Here is a 23,218-nt window from a genome sequence, read left to right on the forward strand (position 1 = left end):
GCTTTAGCATATAACTCAGTGAGGTGAGGTGAGCTTTATAGCCCCTGCTCTAGGGGAGCCATACCTTGCATGTCCTGGGCAATTTGCTTCTCTCATTGCATGTTCCGTCTTTACTCTGTTTGGCAGTGTGAGCGTGGCATGTTTGAGAGCCTGATAATGTTGTTTGGATGCTTGGAGACTGTAACAAATAACGATCAAATTAATTTGTTTATAGGTTATGGTGTTGGATGAATTTCTACCTCCTAGCGTTAAATATCTCATATGTTGTAAAAGTATTTATTTTCACCTGAGTGGCGAGTCAGTCGACTAGACAGCTGGAATATAAAGTTTATTTTCCTGAGCTGGCACGAGCCGTGAGTAGATGCTTAGGAGCCCTCAGCCGCCAAGGAATGGAAATTGAAACTTTTATTGGGTTGCTTTGTGTATTTCTTTATTATTATTTAAGTATTTTCAGCACATCCATTTCATATAGTGTCATATATTGCACCCAAGAAGGATTTTGGGTTCTTATAACAATTTAGGAAATAATGAAAAATGAGATTTTGGCGATGCATTTGAAGACCATTCCTACGAAGTTTCTGAATTATAAGAAACCACGTCATTTTACGGTTTGCCATAAAATGGATGTTGAATAATAATGACAACGCATTTAGGGGAGAACATACTACATTTAGATGTTGAGGTGTTTTAAATCAACTATTAACAAATAAAAGTGTTTTGTATCACCAAATGGCTCCCTAACAAATGTGTTATGACAGTGACTTTTTAGGATATATGGATCTAAAGTTTAGGCTTTTGGGTATCATGTATCATGTCTTTGATTTTTGTAAAGCACTTTGAATTGCCTTGTGTTGAAAGGTGCTATATAAATACACTTGCCTTGCCTATCATTAAAATACTAAGAATACTTTTTTTTGTGTAATTTAAGCAACTAATTATAATTTTTTATGCTGTATCGAGTTCAGTGATTTAAGGTAATTATAACAAAATCAGCCAGTGTAATAAATGGTCATTTGTTGCACATAACATGTAATCATAGTGCTGCTAGTGAATTCAAATCCCTGTTTACAGTAGCTACAACTGGCCTAGATGCTTCTCGTTTTGTCCCGAACATAGCGCAGCATGCCAGCTTTTTTTTCTGCAGGCAGTCAATCGGTGAGATTCCCGTCACTTCAGTCAGTGAGTGTCCCACCTCACTGTGCTGCTGAGTCTATATAGTGATGATCTAGCAATGATAACTGGATCAATACCTCCAGCCATGTGGACAGCCGGCTGGGAGCTGCATCACTACTCTCACAGGCGACCGAGTAGCACACACCTCCCCCCCCTTCCCCCTCCCCCCTTCCCATCCTTCCTCCTGCCGACACTGTGAGCTTCACAACTCCTCTGACACACGTCATCTTATAATTTGATCAAGAAAAGTGTCACATTAAGCTCATCTTTGGGTCATAAATGAGAAATATGTGGATTTTATGAACTGTAAATGAGTGCCCCTTCATGGAGGGTTATTTTAGTGTCAAAATATATTAAATACATAGGAAGGAAAGGATGTACCTGATCACTGATTCTATACAGTCAGCACTGTTTATCTTACACTTTGATTTACTTTGAAAAATCCCTACAAATCCATTTTTTTCTTTGAAATATATTTGGATAACCTGCCAAGGAATAAACAAACATAGATATATTACTTTATTTTTTTTTACAAAATCCATAAAGATACCCTCCTATAAGCGTTGGCTGGGAATAAATGTGATCCAGCAGCATAGGTAAAACCAATGAGATGTTACTTGTAGAGGAATGAAATTGGTTAATACAAAGGCATGTCGGTAATAACAATGTCCTTTCTCCGGTGACAAAGACAAAGTGCCTGCGTTTGGAGCGTACAAGCGCAAAAGACAAGTGATGGCTGAAGGTAGACTTTGGGAGAGCATTTGAATTTCATGTCCAAGAAGAGGCAGCCCATCATTAAAAAACCCTAATTTCTGTGTCAGGTAGAGTTACAGGTAATCGATCATCTTGTCACACCGATTTATTTTTTTCCGCCCGTTCAAAGTGAATTCTACTTCTTTCCAATTAAACTTGTTGCTGAAAAAGAAAATGTCTCTGGCTATTAAAGGCACATTTTGCCATGTTAGGTCTTTTTGCGCCAAAGGTAATTTCTGAACATTTGGAAGAAAGGGGCCCAGGGGAGTCTGTGGCTCCCAGGCAATTCTTTATGTAGAGCTGATCTGAACAAAGCAGGTGTTTCAGGGTGGCATTAGACGTCGAATAACGTTTGTGCACAGTCTTTAATCGTTTTTTTTATCTTCTTAATCGGCACTCCAACAATATTGTCACTTCTATGTTGTTATAGTAATTGCTATATTTTTTGTTATATACAGTTTATAAGATTTAACATGGAGCAAGTGAGTCGTGTTTATAGTTTTTTTTTAATATATATCTTTTTTTACAATGATTAACGAGAAGATCTCAGTAGTTTAGCAGCAGGAAACAAAGTGTCTAAATAAATGTAATTATTCTAGGAAGTCCACACACAGTGAGGCAGCCGTGTGCTTTCACCAAAGAACCGATAGATGCTTTAGGTCTCAAGAGGGGCTTATTTTGGTTGAACTGCTCTTGACAGCTTCACTCAACCTGACACTCCTGAAGAGCGGCTCTGGCCGTGACAGTGTGCGCCACCAAGGCTTTGGGATATGTCTGCATAAAAGCCATTTATTGGTACATTTCTGAACGTTAACGGTTGTCAGCTTCGGTTTCTTTAAAGACCCTCAGCTCACAGGGGGGGGATAAAATGCTTTATGCTGTTCTGGGGGGAAACACTCCTCTGTCCCTGACATACAATGACAAAAATGCCACTGAGGTTTCACATGGGGGCGAGTGCTCCTTTGTCCCTGGGTCTAATTTATTTATGTGGCTAATCTTCAGGGGGTGGAGCGGCCGTGCTCAGAGGTGTGTCATTTTACAGGGGGACCCACCGGAAGGATCATTGACCTTGCTTAGACATTGCTATAATCACACAATTAGTTTCAATTAACACAAGAGATCTTTCTTAACTTGAATTCACATAAACCGGGATCATTAAGGGAGCTAAACAAGTGCCAACAAGTTCATACTGCTTTAGTTGGAGCACTTCACTCATCTCCATCATTTGCAGTAGAAGTCAACATCGAGGTTAATCAAATGAGTTGAGATAGAAACGTAAGAGGTGCTACAAAACAAATGTAAAGTTGACTCTCTGAATGTTGTGGTCTGGTTTAACATGAGAGCTGCGTCACTTCCCATAAGATTCAGTGTCAGAGCCAAGACTGCATTCATCCTTACCCACCAGCATTTATTTGGACAGAGGTGCAATGGCAGCAGAAAAAGAGTGGAGGAGATGAAGCCTTGATTAGCAGCAGCCTTCCCAGCATGCTCTGCTATGACAAATGACTGACTTCGAACAATATCTAAGGCGATCAGGATAAAGTACCAGCCATTTCAAGGCTCAGCACAATTCTAATTCTAATTAGACTTTGCACCACACACCAAATACAAATGGTTCCCATGGCATTTCGGCCTATCAACTGTTTCTTCGATCGCTGAAACAAAACGAATAAAGAAAATGATTAAAGTGATAACAAAGGCATAACATTTAAATTATTGAGGCACCACATCTGGGATCTGTATGTCACCGCGCTGCCGTTTTTACCCTCTCATTCAGCACTCCATTCTCTCTGCATGAAAGCAACTGCGAAACAGGGAAGCAAGGGAAAGGAGAGAAAGAGCAGGAAGAAATTGTAACATTAAAAGGTAGAAAGCGAGAACGCAAATAGGCCTTCAGCTTTAGCGTTATTAATGACTCTTCAAAGATCTCCGACTTTTCCAATCTCTCAGAGAAGCGCATGAAGGAGTCTGCAGATGAAGCTGACCTTCAAAATGTTCTTTGGTCTTTAGTTAAGAAATTCACTCGCCATTATGGCATCATTAAGGAAACAAGGATAAAATTACTCCATGGTTAATGGCCTATAGGATCCCCCACCAAAATTTGTTTCAGATCTAATAAAACTGTGCTTAACACACTCGAATGAATTATGAGGACTGTTATGCAGGGTATTAAATGTGGAAAATAGATTTTCGAGAGCTGGGAGGACTGGACTTTTCAAATCAGATAGTAGAATGGGATTTTCTGGCCAATAAATTCCACCATGTCTCAATTTAATTTATTTCGGCTCTTTAAATTTGAAGGTGTGATTTATCGTGTGGTTTTGATCATCTTAAAAATACACTGTCCTCTGTACCCAACTTTGCTATTTCAAGGAAGAACAAACAATAAGAAATAAAGTGAAGAATAACAATAAAGTGAGCATTCACATGTTTTAGTCTGAACAGATAACATCGCTTTTTTTCAGACATTGTTTTGATAATGGGGCTACGTTAAGATAAGCTGCTTAATTAACAAGATGTGTTATTTTGAGGTTATATAACTTATTATTAGGCGCTTGATTAAGTTGCGGTTTGCATTTGCTTAAATTGCTGTTGAGGGTGCAGACTTGGTTATTAGCATATTGCATCAGAGGGAAGAGAAAGCAGACAGGAAGCTGTTATGGAGAAAAATGAAGCTCCAGGCAATAGAGGCTCCTCATTGTCTCATCTACAACCGCATGGCAAAGCTGCAGAACTGTGTCATTTGCACCACTTATTAGCTGCTATTGTAATCCAGAGCTTGATGCCATTGTGAAATACAGACTTATTATAAAGAGGGAGAAAAGTTAGCCCAAGATGGTGCCACAGAGAGGTGGTTTGTGTTGTAATGGCATTTGCTCTCTTTAAACTTTAATCTTTCCTATTAATTCCCTGAAACTGGAGAATGTACGAGAGTTAATGTTCCATGAACGTGTTTCTCACTCCGCAATCTCTTCAAGCTAATTACCTTCAGGTGCTAAATGGTGGGAAATTGCCATCCATTTGGATGAGAAAAATTTCACCTCCTGCTCCCTAGTGAAACATTTTTTTGCCGGGCACATTAAGAAAAGAAAAAAAGAGAGAAAGAGGCAGGCCTCCACCAAGGTAAACAGTGGTCATAAAACTAACTCTTCCTGGTCCTTTCTGTCCTCCTGCCTGAAACAGGAAACTGCAGTCCCTCTCTCCCACTGCGTTGTTACCGGAGGAGGTCAGGTAGAGGTCAACAGGTGCTCCTCTTGACAAGGGGAATGAAGAACAGATGTTTGATTGGCATGAATCATCTATACTGCCCATTAGAAACTTATGATGTGAAAGGATAGGACTCCTGGTACGAGGACACTTTTTCATTTGACGTCCAAACAAAAAGGAGATCTTGAGGTGTCTGCATTTTTAATTAGACTTCAATTGTTGGATATTCATTATAAATCAATCAATCAATCAATCAGTTTGTCCTTCAAATCTCTTGTCAGACCGAATTTCTTTTGTGTGTTTTTGTTTAAAGTCTGAGTAAAGCATAAATAAACGTGTGTCAAACCACAGAAAGATGTGTAATTAACCACAATGCCATATTTGAAAGACAAGAGCATGAATGAGGCTCACATTTCTTTAAAGAATAAGCACTATACTCTGAATCGCTGGGGCCTGTCAGCTCAACACCAAGCTCGAGACTACCAGCTGTGCGCAGTTTTAGCCCTATGCTAACTTGAATTTAAAGATAAAATGATTCCATCACGTGACTCTTCTAGACTTTCCAAATGTTATCAGATCAAATTCGGATGGTAAAATAAATCATTTTGAGGGGGTTGTGATGCACAAAACAATTTATCCACCGTTTTACAGCAGCAGTAGCTACCGTGGCGACAGAGCAGGACGGTAAAAACTTTATGGACTTTTTGACGGTCCAGCGGCCCACCGATGAGGCGGCCCATCGGGATAAGTCCCGCTATGCCAGATGGCCGGTACACCAACGGCCGTAGTAAGTAAGTGTTGTAGCGCCCGATTGATCGAGAGAACTGATGCTCTGCGCGCTTGTCTTTATATAAAGAGTAAGGGGAGGGGTTTAGTTTAAGGAAGCTACAGTGCATCATCAAGCCCTGTTTTAAGACCCGCCTAACAAAATCCTGAACACATCACTGCAGAAAAACAGATTAATGGTCCAACTCCACACTACTAACTAATACTCTATAGAAGAGAGGATTTTTTTTTTTTTTTTTCACTTTACCCAGACTTAATCTTCTGGGCCTGCATTTCCAGAGTTTCACTATCATTCCTGTCTGCTATAATGACTTTTTACTGTATTCAGTATCTTATTTATTTAGATGTGTGTTAAGTGACATAAGCCAGGCTGAATTAAGTTCACATGTTAACCACATTTTCAGAAAATCAATATCAAAATATGAATGAATGCATTTCAACTGCAATGCAAAAACTATTACGGCAGTTGAACCTCCAACCCAAAAATAAAAATGGTTCCTCGAATGAATACTCGAAACAAACATAAATGCCTAAATGTATGTTTGTTTCATGGATTCATTTTAAGCAACATTATAGTTGCTGCACACAGATCTGGCATTTTCTTCTGCAGCTATTTTGACTGTCTCCATTGGAGCTCTAACTTGGGTAAGTTTTTTTAGATCAAATCTTTCACATGTCGTGATTTATTTGCAAAATCTGTAATGCATTTTGATTTTACATAAAGTTTTTCATATATATTATTTCCTGATGCTCACTTGTTTCCATCCACCATATTATTTACATTTTTAACATGAATTTTTGTTTGAAAACAAAGGTGACAGTACCAGAATTGTGTCACATGTTAAACACCTGTACATACACAACTTAGTTATTAGATCAAAGTCAAAAACATAATCAAGTCTAGATTTTGGGAAATAATGTTGTTTTAACTTTTTTTCACTTTTAAACAAGTTAAGACATTATCATTAAATGGAGGTCTCATGGTAAATCAAACTATGCCTAAAAGACTGAGTTTGGATGGCCAAATGTATCGAGCCCCCTGTGAACTCCATATGAAACCCTGAACGGTGCAGTTCAGTGGGTTCTCAGAAAGAGTCAGGAAGATGCATCATATGAGGGGAGTAAAAAGGCCAGCTGGGATGGGTGGGCCACATTGTGATCACTCACCTTCATCCCTGATTTGTAGTCATTATCCCTACCAGCGTTTGAAGATCAAAAACAAGGACAGGGAGAGTGATGGGGGACAGAGAGAGGCAGCCGGAGAAAGAGAATGGGGGAAATGAGTGAAGGAGGGAGGGACAAAGAGATGGCTGGATGTGTGTGTGTGTGTGCGCGTCTGTCCCATTGACTGCCATTTGCCCCTGTTTGGTGGATATAGGAGTGTCGATGGCAGCGATGTTGGGGAGTGGGTGGGGTTGGGAGGAGGGTGGATAAGGGTGATAGCACCTTAAAACCAACCAAGCTGCAAAAGCAATGAATATTAAATTCACGCCTAAATAGCTGGGTCTATGTGAAGCATTACTGTATTATAATTTTAGATTTGTCACCGATGGGATGCAGGTTTGAGTTGGAACAACAAGGCAAGTCAAAGCAATCTTTACTCCCCTGATAACGGCACAGCTGTAAATTGATAATCTTATCATAAATTATTTTGAATTTGGCTTTTGGTGGTCCTGCAATCGGACAAATGCTAATAACGTGTGTTTTATTTGTGCTGGGAAGTGTGATAAGGTAAGACTAGTAAAAATAGGAATATAACAATTAGAGGCAAATATAATTTCTCTTTACCCATCCATGTCCCAGGCAGAGTGTAAATGTTGAAGGACTCCCATCAGGCCTTTGTATAAATTAGTCAAACCCTTACTGTGCTGAAATCTATCCCCAACTGTTTGAGAGAGAAAGCAGAGATTTTTCCCTCCTTTTTTAGATTTAATTATCTTTTGTTGTTCTTTTTATCTACCTTCAAGGATTGTCCTCAGTGGGGGGTTAAAAGAATGGGAAGTGGAAAAGACGAGGGGGGCGTCTGATAGCGAGCGCTGGGTATGTAGGGCTAGTTTGTCCTCTGTTTGATCTGATTCCTTACAATGACACAGCGGGAAATTAAATATGAAACCGAATTAAAACCACTATTTAACGAACAACGGGGAAACAAAGTTGGCTGCCTTCCAAATTAAGTGAAAGTCTAACTTCTCCTCGGAGCATTATCTCTTTAGTTCAGCTTTATCTAAGGTTATTTTCTCTTCATTTAGTCAGTTAGGGAAATGTTTGATGATTTGTAATAGAATCCCAATTTCAAACCATTTTGTCTTGCATAAATATCTGTAAACGGGGCACAGAAAATAACATCTGTGCTGTTTTTATATTTAAAATCCAGCAGTTTAATTACTCACTTCACATTTTGTGATGTTTTGGAGGAGAGCTCCACAGTGGCAAGCCTTTCCAAATATTGATTTAATAGACCTTCTGAAGGAGCTGTGCTTCTCTCCGTTCAGAGAAAAAACACATGTAGAACATCAGCTGAACTGTTGTTGTTAAATCATTTAGTATCAACCTTTACTGTATGAACAGTGATTCAAGTGAAGCCTGAGGTATCAATAATGAAACCTTGTTATTGGGGTCTTTTCTCTGCTTTGTTGCTCTGTTGTTCTGCTACTGTAAGCTTTACATCTTTTCTCTGTAGATAATATTACAGCCATATAACATATTTCAACATATCAGAGTTTTAACTATGTGTATGACTTAATTGAACCTGAAGGTGACAGTAAGTGTGTTAGGGATAAATAACATGAATACAACTGGTCATATTAACATAATAAAATACAACAAATTAAGTTTGTATATTTAATCGTATTGTACTTTCTATCCCAATCAATATCCTTAATAAACTTGTAGACAAGTCAACGGATTGTTTTACTCCTGACAGGTGGAAATAAGGAGGAATAATTTATAACTGAAAGAATACTGAATAAGACAAAAACACTGTCGGATGATGCCTTTGGCAGGTGGAACTGCTCCCCTGCCAAACTGTCACCATTTAGGCCCTGATAACGCAGGTAATTGCATTTCCAGAAGAGCAGGAGCAGATGAAACATGCTGTGGACAGATACTGCTGGCACACTGGCCCCTTCTGTTGGAACATTTCATTTTTCCACAAGGAAGCCATGAATGCTAAGGCTGAATCCAAATCCGTTTTTCCGCACTTTATCAGTGTGTGGCCCACCAAGTGGGGAGATGGAGGTAATTCATTCAACTGAGACCCACCACCCTAATCCAATTTCCAGCCTCCCCCAGCTAGAGATAATTACAAGTATTAAAGCTGTTAGGACAGGGGGGGGAAAGGGCCCTCTCTCTGAAACTCTGCTGCAGGCCCTGCAAATATCGACTGAGTGGGGGGATTTCTACTGGGAGAACTCAAGCTAAGGTATTGTTCAAAACTAAGAAAGTGTGTTAACTAATGAGGCTAAAGGAATCTCAAGGTATAAAAGGACCCCCATAGCCACATGTCATTACAGACCCCAGGACCTTTTTTTCTCTTTTTCCTCGTGCATCACTTAAGCCTGCACGAACAATTGGTCATTTCATGTGTAAAGAAAAGTGAGGGTAACTGCACAATCAGTATGCATATAATAGTCCTTGGAATGTCTCATCGTGTTAAACTCCATATGAACTTCATAATCAGATGTGCAGCTCTTTACTATTACAATAGCTATTTGAGGAATACTCTAAACTCATGCTGTGGCACCCAACTAGCGTCCTTATATGGCTTTAAAACTACAAACACATATTCCTGTAGTTATTCATAATACCCTCTTGAGTTAAGCAATTCTTACTTTTCAGTGTTTGTCCTAGCCCCAGCCCCTCCAACATTGCAGCCCTCTGCACCCCAACCAGTGGTAAACTACACCTTTTCATGTCTTTGAAGCCACAATGGGGGACTGAGGTTGGAGCAGCACAGAGGGTTTCTTTTTTTTCTCTCCGCCGCTTAAACTTTGACTCCTTAAGGAGCGGATGCTGCAAAAAGCTCTAATTAACGGAAGCAGAGACGCTCCTGCGCTCTCCCATTCAGCGCTCCACAAAAGACAAACCTATGGAGCAGAACCAGGAATGGAATATTGAAGGAATGAATGGAAACGCACCCAAATAAGAGACCCGGCATCACCCCTGTCCACTCTCAGTCCCTGCTCTTTATTGTTTATCTTTGTTGAAGAGGGTCTGCCACAGGAGTCCTATTCTCTATCAATTACTGAAGATCAAAGAGGCATTGAGAAGAGGCATGCTGACGTGAAGAAATGTGTTGGTGCGTTTTTATATCACCTAAGATTTCTATATGTTTAGTTCCACACCAATAAGAACTACTTCCTCATTCTTCCACACATTTTTTTCAAGATATCAGCAAGGCTTCACAATCCTCTCAATGTGTTATTTCTATAGCAAAAGAAACGTTTTTTACTTCGCATCTTCTCTCCATCAATTGCACATAATGATGAAAAAACAAAACAATGTTGTGAAAATCAACAACTTGCAATTATAAAAATACTTTTAGCCTCGACCTGCACCAAATATACATCAGTTTCTCCTTGGCCAATTGCTAACTTTAAACCATTATTTGTCAAAATGTTTTTAAATATCCCTTTTTAACTGAGAGGAGAAGCACAAACAATATGTAACAAAGAACGTACTCTTAGGAACACACTATCTGTGGTGAATATTACAGGACCTGTTGTCTGCTATGCAGTAAAACTTAAGTGTTTCCGCCCAACAAGAGACATTACTTTTCTTTTTCACTTTGATGAACACTTTTCTATATTTAGGTTTAACTAATTCTAATTACTTGAGTTGAAAAAAGTCAACATTGTTTTCCTTAACTCACCTCTTAGGGACTCCCCACAGCTCCATGCATATCATTACCAGGCGTTTTAGAGGGACATTAATCCAATTAATGGGACTCCAATCGGTCCTATCCCATTTCTATTTAGGTGTGTTCAGCCTCTAAGATGAGTCGGTTCGCCATGTTTGAATGTCGTGGTAATTTAAGTAATGAGCTCAAAATGTTTTGGCAACAGGTTCCATTGAAATAGACGATGGGGATGCAATGTTTTCCTCTACAAACTGTTTCTCTGTCCTGGTTTTAATGGAAGAGTCTGCTACAATCAAGAGTTTTAGGTAATTTTTCTTAACAATAGATACTCGGCAGAAGAGGTGGACTGGGACTACAAATCAGCCAGGGACTCTCGACCGGCCCACTTCGGTACCGCAAGTAAATACCGCTAGTAAATTGTCAACGGGAGGGGAGCTAGTGACTTATCCGACCGGCCCACTTCAGTACCGGCCCATCGGGATTCGTCCCAATGGCCGGTCCGCCAATGCTCGACAGTCAGTAAAAAATGCTGGGGGAATTTCAAAAATGCAATGCAAGGTTGTACACCCTTCAACAACACAGTATTTCAAAAATGATTTACATGTAATTAAAAAGGCAGTGTGTCAAGGTATCAAAGATACACAGTAAATATAAAATGATTAACATTTTAAAGAGAGGATTAAACTGGAACTTTACAACAGCAAAAAATAAGTGACATGAATAAATAGACCAAAATGTAAAGGAATATAAATGGCAAACAGATCAAATGTAACCCTTTTAATTTAGTCTTGGAGTTACAATAAACTATACTTACTGTAGGAGGATGAATGGCTGCACATCACATCCAGGTGAAGATACTGCAGTAAACACAGCTCGCCATTTAAATATTGGGTTTTCAAACTATGACTATCATTTAGAGTAAACATGGGTGGGGTTTAAGAGTGGTGTTTTCTGTATATTGTTGCCAAAGGGACAGAAATAGCCCGACTGCTCGTGTTATTTGAAATACTGACAATCCCATTTTTCACCAAGTATGTTTACTATTGTTTGCAAGCTTTATTTCCTTGAAATATTACATATCCTCGGTGCAGGCAGCAAAGTGCCCAAGTCTTGTGTGAAGTTTTTAATATGTCACAGGCATAGTGCTGTTTGGAAATGCAGTGTATTTTACTCAGCCCTCAATAATCTATTCTGTTCAGCCAGGCGGACACATTGACAAATGTTTCCAGCATTAGGTATTTACCTAGTGGAATGTAATGGATGTAAAGAGTTTGAAAATGCCTGGCGCACTAACAGCATGGGCAGTGGCAAGACTATCTAGACTGAGGGTAAAAACACACTTTTCAAAACCGAATCAATGGCTCTGAAGGATGGTACGTGTGTTTGGGTGTGTGTTTGTGCATGGTTATGTGCAGGCATGCATGTGTTTGTGTTTACCTCTCTTTGCATATATTTGTGTATATTTGTGCTCTAAAGCGAAGACTCTAAACTTACCATAAGTCACTCTAGACACAGTAATAGTTTCAGGAAAATCCATGCAGTGGAAATGTAAATATTTTCCCTGGCGCAAAGACAATGTGGAGGCATTAAGTGTCACCAAGTATTCCTGTCTGAAAGAATAAATGTGTGCCGCCGCCTAAGAGTTTAGTGGAGAGAAGTTATAGATAGAAATACCGGTTTTTAAAATCTGATGCGACATGACACCAAAACCAGTGTTTTGGATTGGATTGTATATAAATGATTCATAATTGTTTTACTGTCTTTAGACTGAACATCTACTGAAGGTCTCAATGCTGTTTTCAACAAGCTATAAACTTGTGGTGGTGAAAAATCTACTTTACACTTTATTTACTGATTTTATTTTATGCTCATAATCCAGAGATAATAGGAACTGCTTATTATACAAAAACATTGTAAAATGTAAACCTCCTCAGATCATTAAATCCCTGAATCTTTAGTCTTTTGTGCTCAGTTTAGTTTTAAAGTTGCAATACTTAATGTCTATTACTGTAGCAAATATGAGCGCATATTTAAAAAACATATTTCTCTTCTGGCAGTCTGAGTTCCTGACTCTTTCTTTGTTGTGGCGGCTGCAGAAACTTGGTTTCTAAAAGGGATTCGCTATAAAAACATCTGATTAAAGAGTCAGTACTCAAAGTAAGCATCTGTACTTAATAACATTTGACAACAACTTTTAGCGCTTGTCATATTTTTCAATGCAGTTATTAATTCTCTGGTATATAGGTGCGTTCGGTCTTCAGTAAAACATACTTTAACTTGGTAGATCTACGTCTCAGGCAGTTGAAGGGATGAGAGTCTCTGCTGGGACTGAGGTCGGGTTTGGGACAGTTTGAAGGGGCTGATCCCGGTTCAGCTTGGATTCCCCTCTCATCCTCTGTTGGCTGATCTTCTTTTTTTCTCTCTCTCTCTCTTGAAACAACTTTTCAACCGTATAGACGCCGGCCATCTCACTCATTACATGCACCGTGCGTCCAGTCAGACGTACAGGCGGGCCGGACACTTTCAGAAAAAAGGGGTAAGCTCATTTAAAGTACACAGATTTTAAAGGTCTACCATCAACTAACACTGTACTCGTCTAAATAGTATTGTTATAACCTCTTTATGAACACATTAAATCAAAAGTGTAATTACCGTATATGTAAAGCACTTTTCTGTGACTTTAGAATTGACTTTGAAAGCGTTTTTGGGAATAATGAAAGTGGTAATGTGGAGAAAAAAATCAAAGTTATGGTTAGGCTGAAGAAAAGCCAGGTCTGACGCATCAGAAGTCCCATATATCTTTTTGAAATGGGATTTATAATCCAACCTACAACAGGAGGGCTGCTATGATGTGCAGTCAATATATGGGTGGCACACCCCATAAAGGCCTCGGCCTTCTTTCTGGGTTTGATTTATTGTCACAGCAGCTCAGCTCAGACGGACTCATGAAACCTTTGTCAGTCCACAGATGACACTGTTTTTGGTTGTTTGAATAATTTTTGCCATAATTGAACTACGTCTCTTTATATTTCTGCACCAAAAAATGCGGTGTTAATGTACTTATATATACCACAATATAGAAAATAAATCAAGTATAGTCAAAGAAGGTAATGCAGGAAAGTGCATTAATGGTATATTTGTTTTGAGAAAGGGAGATGTCTTTTGGCTTTTTGTTTAGGAAGTAATTAAAAGAAATAATTTCTGCTTTTCTTTATGCCGATGAAGTATTCAAACTATACATTGCAATGAGTGTAAAAGATAACACTGTTAGTGTATCATACTACTGGATGTAGTGTAGCCCATGGTGTTGAAGAGACGGACCCCCTAGTTATATTTATTAACAATTATCCAAACATGGTTGGCTCACTTTCAAATGTTGGGGTTTTCTTTACTTACAATCTTTATTTATACATGAACATCCTCCTTTAGTCTTAAACGTCGATTTTTGGGCTTTTTTAAGTCTAGTGATAAATAAGATGGCCACGTCGTAAGAATTAGTGGGGGTTTGTTTTCAACTCGTCCTTATTTAGCAGATTTGGTTTACACGAGCTATTTCATTGCAGATCAATGGAAAATCTTATGAAATTGCATTTTCTTTTCAATTATTTATTTTCTGTAAATACCCGGTGATTTTTAGAACATGATTTCCTTTATTCACAGGGACAAACATGTCAACTTCTGTATAAATCAACCTCTGCCAAAATCCCCTTGTAATTTGAGCTTAATGTTGCTCCAGACAAATTAAGTGCAAGTTAATGATTAAGCCGCGAATCTATCAGACTCTAGGTATGGGAAAGTTTTAGGGAGGTACAGCTTGGCTCGACCGACAGTCATTAAAACGTGCTGACAGCGATGGGAGAACAAGTTCCCACTTTGATCCGATGACAGACCTGAGCTCAGCCTAACGTCATCCTCCTGCCCTGCCTCCGCTCTCCCACATTTATTAACTCAGGTTCAGACCACAACGCCTTCCACTCAAAATCTGACGCTTAGAATACTCATCTGAAAGGTATTATGGCATATAAGGAGCATAATCCACCAAGGGCGCACTTAAGAACTGTGTTGCTTTGTTTTGATTCCCTTACATATTTGTTTGGTTAACAGATTAGTACATTTAAAAAAGGATTTGATTGTTTTTTTATAAATCTAATATATACCTCTTAATTGTTATAGAGTCATGATGCATTGAGATGTTTTTATTTAGTGTCTGACATCTAAAGATCACGCACATTAATGTCTGTCTGCACAGTGAATACCAACAGACACATATGCTTGGCAATCTCACAGTGATCTCTTCTTTTGCTCCTATCAGGTTTAAATAAATACATCAAAAATTAATAGATCAGATTTTGAGTATAAAGATATACTTCTAAATAATGTAATGAAACAGTCTTTTGCCATTTCTTACCTTAGTAAGGTGTGACTTTGCTTGTATTTTTTTTTACCACATCTGACAAAGACAAACGGGCAGAACAAGGAGGAAAGGAGTTTCATAAAACCTTTCAAGCAAACTTTATTTGTTGTTTTCAAAGGATGTATCAGTAGGCTGAATCGTGTGCTGGCTGGAGCGTCTTCAGTAGGTGACAGCGGTGTAAGTCAGCCGTAAGCAGCAGCAGCACCGGGGTAGAAATGAAGGTCTTCTGCTGCCCCCCAGGGGCTCACAGAGGAGATCACAGGCAGCCATGCAGCTCTCTCAGCTGAGGTGATACAGCTTAAACGTGTACACTCATGCTGGGGGAACAGATCCCAGAACAGTAGGGTGGACATTGTGTGCTTTTATTTGAATATCATGCACAAAATATTATAATTACATTACATGCAATTTCCTTCCATATCCTTACGGTTTTAAGGACATACTATTTCATTGCACTGTGCTTGTTAGTATGCAAATCTTCTTTTTGCATGTTATATTCCCTTTTCTTAAATGTAACAATGAGAAATAATGCACATAATGCAATCATTTATCTGGGATTGTTTTCTGAAGCAGATTTTCAGAAAAGATTCATGAAAATAAATCAAATTGGTATTTAAAGGACAATTAGGACATAAGTGTAGCTCCATAAAAAACAATCACAGCCTATATTACTGAGTAAATATGCTGTCCAGCTGCTGGGAATAAGGCCTAAACAAAAAACCATGTGTAAAGACATCTTACTGGATCGCAGTGCGGAGCCTCACTGTATAAAGATGAAACGCTGAAGTGCATTAGGACACAGAAATGCTCATAACATCTGTTTCCTTTGTGTTACAAAGGATATTGCTTTGTAGCAAGCGATATGTGCCATCAGTGACTGGTGGAATAATATTTGTGTTCGCCCCTCAAACAGACACACTGTCACAGAAGCACTTGTCTACATTTTGTAGTTGCTCGAGGAAAATAATTGCCTTATCTGCAACTGTCAAAATGATGAATGCCCTGGAGAGCACCGAGAATTGACTGATGGAATTGGGAGGAAATCTAATCCCTGATCTGAACACTTTGTATAATACATTAACCCCCTCTGGTACAATAGGCTGCACAGAAACAGATTTGTATAGACTTGTAGAAATGAATCCAACAGAGGCTGAAGGATCGATAAAAACATCAAGGAGTTATAGCGTCGTCCACATCAAGTCAAACAGAGCGTCAGGAAACATTAAGTGTATAGAGATGCACGCTGGAATTGAGTCAAGGGAAAGATGCAAAAACACAATATGATGTAATGCAAACATAACATTATCTGCCACATAGCAGAAAAGCAGTTGTGGTGTTACAGCAGCCACGTCACACACATTTCCAAAACTAAATGATTGTATTTAAACCAAAATACATTTAAAAAGCAGAGTAATATACAATTCGAATAACTAAACAAATGAGTGTAGTGAAGTAAAATAGGAGTTAACTCATTGAATATATTCTGTGCAATAAAGGTGTCACCATATTGTTTTACTTACTGCATTTGAATGTATAGTTTGATTTTTTTTTAAGAACATGGAGCGGACATTTGATCTACAAATGTTCAAGAATGTATCGTGTATCAAATCGTTTTCATGTAAAGTTAAGGGAAAATTCCTATTTCTATTCTGGGACAGTCCTTTCTTCTTTTTTAAACTAACATTGTATTTAAATTCTTTCATCGCAGCATGGACACTGTATGCACACTTCAACTACACATGTAGGAATGGGCAATAGAAATAAAATGATCTAATATAAAGATTTTAAGCGTTATTTACAAAAACATGTGTGAAATGTCAACAAAATCAGATGAAATATTCAAACTGAAATGTAAAGCCAATATTAAGATCCTTTGAGCATTCAAAACAAAACTTAAATTACATATCATATTATCAAGATTAGATATCAGTGAAAGACAAAAAAGAAGCAAAGTAGCCGCCCCAAAAACAACATGTATTGGTGCAAATTAATATTAAAGGGACATTTCATTTATAATCCAGACCAATTTAAAAGGAAAAGCATTTTACAACGGTGCTTGAATGCAATCTTATCTTTAGCTAAAGATTTGAATGACAATGATAAACAAATAATGGTTGGGTTAAGAATTGCTATATATGAGCACAGTGGGATCTGCACAGGAGCATGATGGGAAATTATCTCGTGCTCTTTCTCTACCATCGACAAGCAGCAGAGTGGAAATCTGCCCAGATATGAAGGCATATCTCTCCTGATTAAAAACCATATTAACTTTTCATAACCTAATGTTCTCAAATGAAGTTTTCTAAAAACGAATACCTGCCAACGAGTTCTCCCTCCTTTTTGTCACACTTGGGTGGAATACATTATCCCCAATATTAGGAGAGAACATACCTGTCGCAGGTTAATGACCTCACACTTTCCACACCATTTCACTTAGCGGGCCATAGCCAGGAAAAGCTAAACGCTTCACTCCCAGTTCACTAAATTATGAATTAGCCAAAAGGTGAGGCGATTAAAGATTCAACAATTTACGTTTCAACCAATAGGTGGTCTCCCCTTTGAGCTCAAGTAGAGATATCTTCAACCATTAGCTGAAAGTGTTCTTGATATCCATTACGGAGGGCATAAATATTGGAAGAGCAGCACAAATAATCCAGAAATAACCAAAGTGTTTGCCACCCCAGAGAGAAATCACTATCTGTAGTATAAAAAGAAATCAACAGCACAATCTTCATTTATATACATTAATTAATAAATAATGCATTGGAAAGCATTTAAAAAGGGGGATGTTTAAATGATATCGTCTAACCCTAGATTGATTTTGATACATAGTATTTATAACAACATTAACAACCGCTTTTTTAACAGCTTAGCTTGAATTTTCACAAAACTAGTCCGAAACTTGAGTTTTTCTAACCATGATTTTAACGCTCACAGTTGCCTCGGAGCGTCACACTTCTTGAGCCTTACCCGCACCGTAACGAGCGCTGACAGGTCACATGGCACAAACTGTGATGTCTGAATAATTCGAACAAATGCTAAATCATTGCAAAGCAGCCAGAGAGATCAACGACGTGAAAGTGAAGTGTTTGCACTTCCCCAAGGCTCAGTGGCATCTGTTCTACATGTGTGCAGCCACAACATCCATGTTTCACCAATTAATTGTGCTTGTATTAGAGTAAATATTTGACTTTGAAGCGCTTATGCGTTAATTGGGGGTCCCTTTCTGCAAAGAAACTAATTCGATAATATTACAAAGCAAATGTCAGTCAATTATTGGCGAATCCTTTTATAATCTACTTTAATACCAATGATTCCAAACGTGTGGCCTACATTTCAGCTTCTTGACAAAAAAAGTGTTTGTCCTGAGACCAAATCAGTGGAATAAGACAGACTGGCGAATCCTTAATTCTGTAAATTGGAGGGTTTTGAGTCCAATTACGCTCTGTTGGTTCAGCTCGAGGCCACCAGGGAGAGCTGTGCTTGTTTCAGAGTCACTGGAACGAACCACCCCAATGGCCTCAGCCCTGCCATAGAGAAAGTTAACAAAAATTCCTACTGCACTTTTAAGCGTCTTTGTTGACATATGAGCATAGTGAAATAAGTATTTAGTTACGATAATAATGGCGATGTTATGACTATCCCTAAGATATCATTATGAGGAGATGATACACATTCTGATCCTTCTTTTCCTTCCTCCAATCATGATTGCTTATGTATTTTCCCAATTTTGGATTTCACTTTTTTTAATGGCCAGGGAATTATGTACATGAAACCTCCGCAGGATGTGAGGCTGTAGGGGTCTGTTGCTTCTACTGGCCATTAACTGGGGATTAGTGCTGGTGGGGCACACATCCCTTTGAAGGGGTAATTCCTCACACTTCCTTGCCATAGAAAATCAGGAAGCAATCATAGTAGAAACTATGCAGATGGTCCAAACAGAGAAACCCGTGACCAATTTCTCAAAAAAGTCACAATTAAGAATTGGAGTAAGTAGCCGCTGCCATTGTGAAAACCTAGCACATCAGAACATTTTAGGGGACATCAGATTGCGGTCTCTCACGCAAACATGCTCATAAGGGGGAATAAGTCTTACAGTGAGATCAAATATTTCTTCTTTTTTTTCTCTGATGGTAAACTGTTTTTACAAGCGTGTGTAACCCATCACAGTCACCTCGCAGTACCCCATATATCTGTCAACACAATATATCCGAGCATGTGCGGGGCTGTTAGACTATAAAAGTTGTTGGAGGGCAGATCATCAAGCTGTCTCGTAGGGAGGCTCGGAGAAGTTAAGAATATATGTTAGTGGCAGTGACGACTGGGCATGAATCATTGTACTTGGCTGGAAAGAAAGGGAAAGTTATTAATGCTGTATGTTGGAGCACACTGACCTCTACAGGGACAAACCATTACTAAACTAATTATCTACATTAGGAGATTCTGCTCACACTAAAGACTGAAAAAGACATGTATGTGTTTTAATGTTCCCAAATTCCTTACAGTGATTACCAAGTAAACACATGTGTGAAAGTGTTTAGTGTTTACTGTACAGCTGCAGGTTTTACACGTTTCCTTTCCGTTATATTTTATTTTATGGTGGTCTCTCTGGTAAATTGTTAGCATGTTGTCTGGGCTGATCGTACTGTGTTGTATATAGCACCGGGATTTGTTCACTCTTTCAGAGCTGTTTCTGTATTTTAAATGACTGACTTTGAAAAACCAGAGGCCATTTGGCTTTTTACTTGCAAAGCTAAATTGAAGGTTGGAGATATCTCTTGTATTTAAAGTTTGCACTTAAACTGGGAGTTTTAGGGGCTGTAGTTGTGCTGCGGGTCTCGCACTGGGTGTTTACTCCAGTAAGTTTGACGTCAAAACACAAACATGTGAATTATCTCTTTTATAAGGTGCAATTCCGCCTTTACCGAGTGTTCTTTGGTTTCTCCCACTGAGGAGTCTAACAAGGGGAGTCAGTTGGCACACATAATGTGTTTTCCCTTTGTTTCCATCAAGCCAAATTAAAAATACTAGCTTCAAATCAGCAGTAAAACAGGAACAAAAGTGCATCAGTCTTTGTATTTTCTGGTTTGAACTCAGCTGTGTGCTTCCCTAAAACTGAAACCTAATGCTAATTTAGTTGATTATAAAAGAGATGTAACAAACATGACCATTATCAAAATGTCAGAATTGTGTTAAAGGTGTATAGAGCAAAGCATATACAAAGTTGTATTAGTTGTTTTATTGGTAACTTGTTTTAATCCAGAAACCAGACCATATGATGCCCATATATACTGTTTATAATATAATATTAAATAATATCGAGGAGAGTTTGAAAACAACAAAATCTTTGCACTAAATACAAAATGATATAGGCTTTATACTAGGGCTGGGCGAAATGCACCAAATCTATCCATAATTGGTCAATGTATAGTATGTATCGAGATACTGCATGGTTTTTGGTAAGTTATAAATACATAGTTTTCCTAATCACAATAAACTGAGTGGAAATGTAACAATAAAATTGTGATCTTTAAATATGTTTTACTCAATATATGGAATATTTCACATCAGATTTTCTGTTGAATTTCACTTACAATGTTCTTGTTACATCGAAAGACCATAAAAGTGTGTAATGAATTATCCTCAAGCCCCAGTTTATACTAATATTGCACCTCATCTGCCCTAATTATGCTCCTAGATGTACTGATTTTGTGTAAATACAGTACGATAGTCCAAGATTACCCCTTATTATAGTCATTCTATCCAACACCTAACTTCCCTGTAAATTAGAGAGCATTAATCATCTGTTGGACCAGCCCCTTTGCAGATGTGAAACTACAACAGTAAAGGTTTTAGGTCAGTAAATAATTGACTTGTTGTGTTATCTTCCTTTTAGCCAAACAGCTATCAGCTACGTGACCCAGCTGGAGGGGCCCCCGCGCCACAGTCGCTGCTCCCTCCACTCCAAGCTGCTGCCATCGGATTATCGGCCGCTGGGTTACACGTCAGTCGGCCAGAGATTTGATTAGCAGCATCTGTGAAAGAGAAAAGTCAAGGGGGAACATGGGAACTAACAGAGAGCAAGCGGTCATTTACAAGGCATGCGAGAGGCCCCCCTTGCCTGTGGGTGCTCACTGGCACTTTTTGTGGATATTGCATTATGGGGTTTAACCATACCTTTCTGAATGAACTGCATTTATTAATGTCACAATTAATCCTATCTGAAATTCCAAAAGAACAGAATTTGCCAATACAGTGCAGTGCATTTCAAACTAACCTTAATAAGTTGAGTGAAAAACTTTTATCTCTTCAGATCAACTGTACCAGAGTCCCAAATGCTACATACAAGAAACTACTGTGTTCAACTCCTGCCCTTGGAAAAGTAAAGAGAGGGGCTTCCTCCCCCTGCGAAGGGGCCTCTTAGCCGCACAAAGTATCAAGGTGGGCGAAAGAGGAGAAAGCAGAGTAGAGGCAGCTGTAGCTCAGGTGGTAGAGTGAGTTAGCCATTTTGCTTTGATAACTTGCTTCTTTTGCGTCTTTGAGCAAGAAACTAAACCACAAATTGCTCCAGATGAGTATGAATGCATGGGTGGGAAAGTTGTAATTCAGTTAGGATAAAAGTCTATGTAATGTCAAATGTAGAACAGTGCGGTCAGGCTGTGTTGACATACATACAGTACAATACAAACAGGTAGATTTCCTTTATTATAGTTGAATTATTCTTTCTATTCTTTTTTTTTTGTTGAACCCCGAATGAACCTAGCAGCTATTTAATCCAACATCTCCCTAAGTGTTTACAGTATGTCTAAATAATCATTGTGAGTCTTGAGAAGAGGAGCGCTCTACAGTAAGTCCATTACTGCTGCTCATCCGTCACCAGGCATTAATGAAGGGTCTCGGCCTTACCACCTGTTCTGCATACTGTAGTGCCACGCAGATGTTTTTGTAGCTGCAGGGGCCGCTGCTCTGAGGCCAGCGGTTGTTGTCCTGTGTGGTATGTGCTGTTTGCCCTGCTGTTAATGATAATATACAGTAAGCCTTCTCTGTTCCTTGTTTAAAAGTATGCACACCTGAATCTGCCCTGACCAAGACATCCATGTGCACGGCAACAACAAAAAAAAGCTTTTACTTTGCCTTTCTAGAGCAGTAAGGGCGTAGAAAGATATAGCATGGCAATATTCTCTCTTTTTCAACCGCCAAGGACATTGAGTTTTTGGTTTGTTTGTTGGTTTGTTTGTCTGTCTTTCAGCAGCATTGTGTAAAACTACTGGCCACATTTAACTTGGTGGTTGGGTGTATTATGCACCAAGGAAAAACCCTTTATAAACCATTATATTGAATTAGCATGGCCTTGAATTAGCCCTCTCTTAACTGTCCTTCTATATATTTAATATTTTTGCTTTTATATGTAACAAATTCTATAAAAGAAAGCGTGTAAATAATGTTGCTATAAACCAGCTGGAATGGATAAATGCCCCTTTGGGAGTGGACCTCATTTGTTATTAGAGTCTTGCAATGAGAGAAGATAAAACGTTCACTTTAAATGCATTGCCTCTTTGTATAACATGTTCTTCTTCAAAAGGAATTTTACTAATCATTTATCAGCAACCACCAGCCATATAAGAGCTCAGCCCTCTGCGGCAGAAATAGAACAGCTTTGTGTACAACACACGTTGAGGCAAAGATATGAAATGCCCCCTCCCTCCTGCCCAAATCAAAGAGTAAGAGACCACTGTGGCTTGTTTTCTGTTGTGTTGACTTATCACAGTTTCTCCATAGTGAGCAATTCTATTGAATGTAATGCTATTTAAATTACCGTAAATGTAATTTAATTATGGTATCATTACACTTGACAAATAACCATCAGATGCTTGGTTTGTTCTTTTATGAGTTACACGCTGGCCAGCTGTAGCATGGCACATTGGACAGGAGTGGGTTTAGTTATTTTAGCACTGGTTGGTGGTCATATGCCGACATAAGCATATAATTAATACAACCCATGGCTCTATTTTTGTCACCGGCCCACC

General features: G+C 38.8%; 1 long non-coding RNA gene across 1 annotated transcript in view; it reads left to right on the forward strand.

Annotated features, from left to right (window-relative positions):
• LOC307023940 overlaps positions 1-22,989 on the forward strand; it is a 61,479-nt gene extending 38,490 nt beyond the window's left edge. The window contains exons 4-5 of the long non-coding RNA XR_013803798.1: positions 13,234-13,313; positions 21,088-22,989. This is a non-coding gene — a long non-coding RNA (uncharacterized lncRNA). The remainder of the gene's footprint in view (positions 1-13,233; positions 13,314-21,087) is intronic.
• The last annotated feature ends 229 nt before the right edge of the window (positions 22,990-23,218 follow it).

Source organism: Notothenia rossii, assembly GCF_949606895.1.
Source record: "Notothenia rossii genome assembly, chromosome: 11".
Lineage (NCBI taxonomy): Eukaryota > Metazoa > Chordata > Actinopteri > Perciformes > Nototheniidae > Notothenia > Notothenia rossii.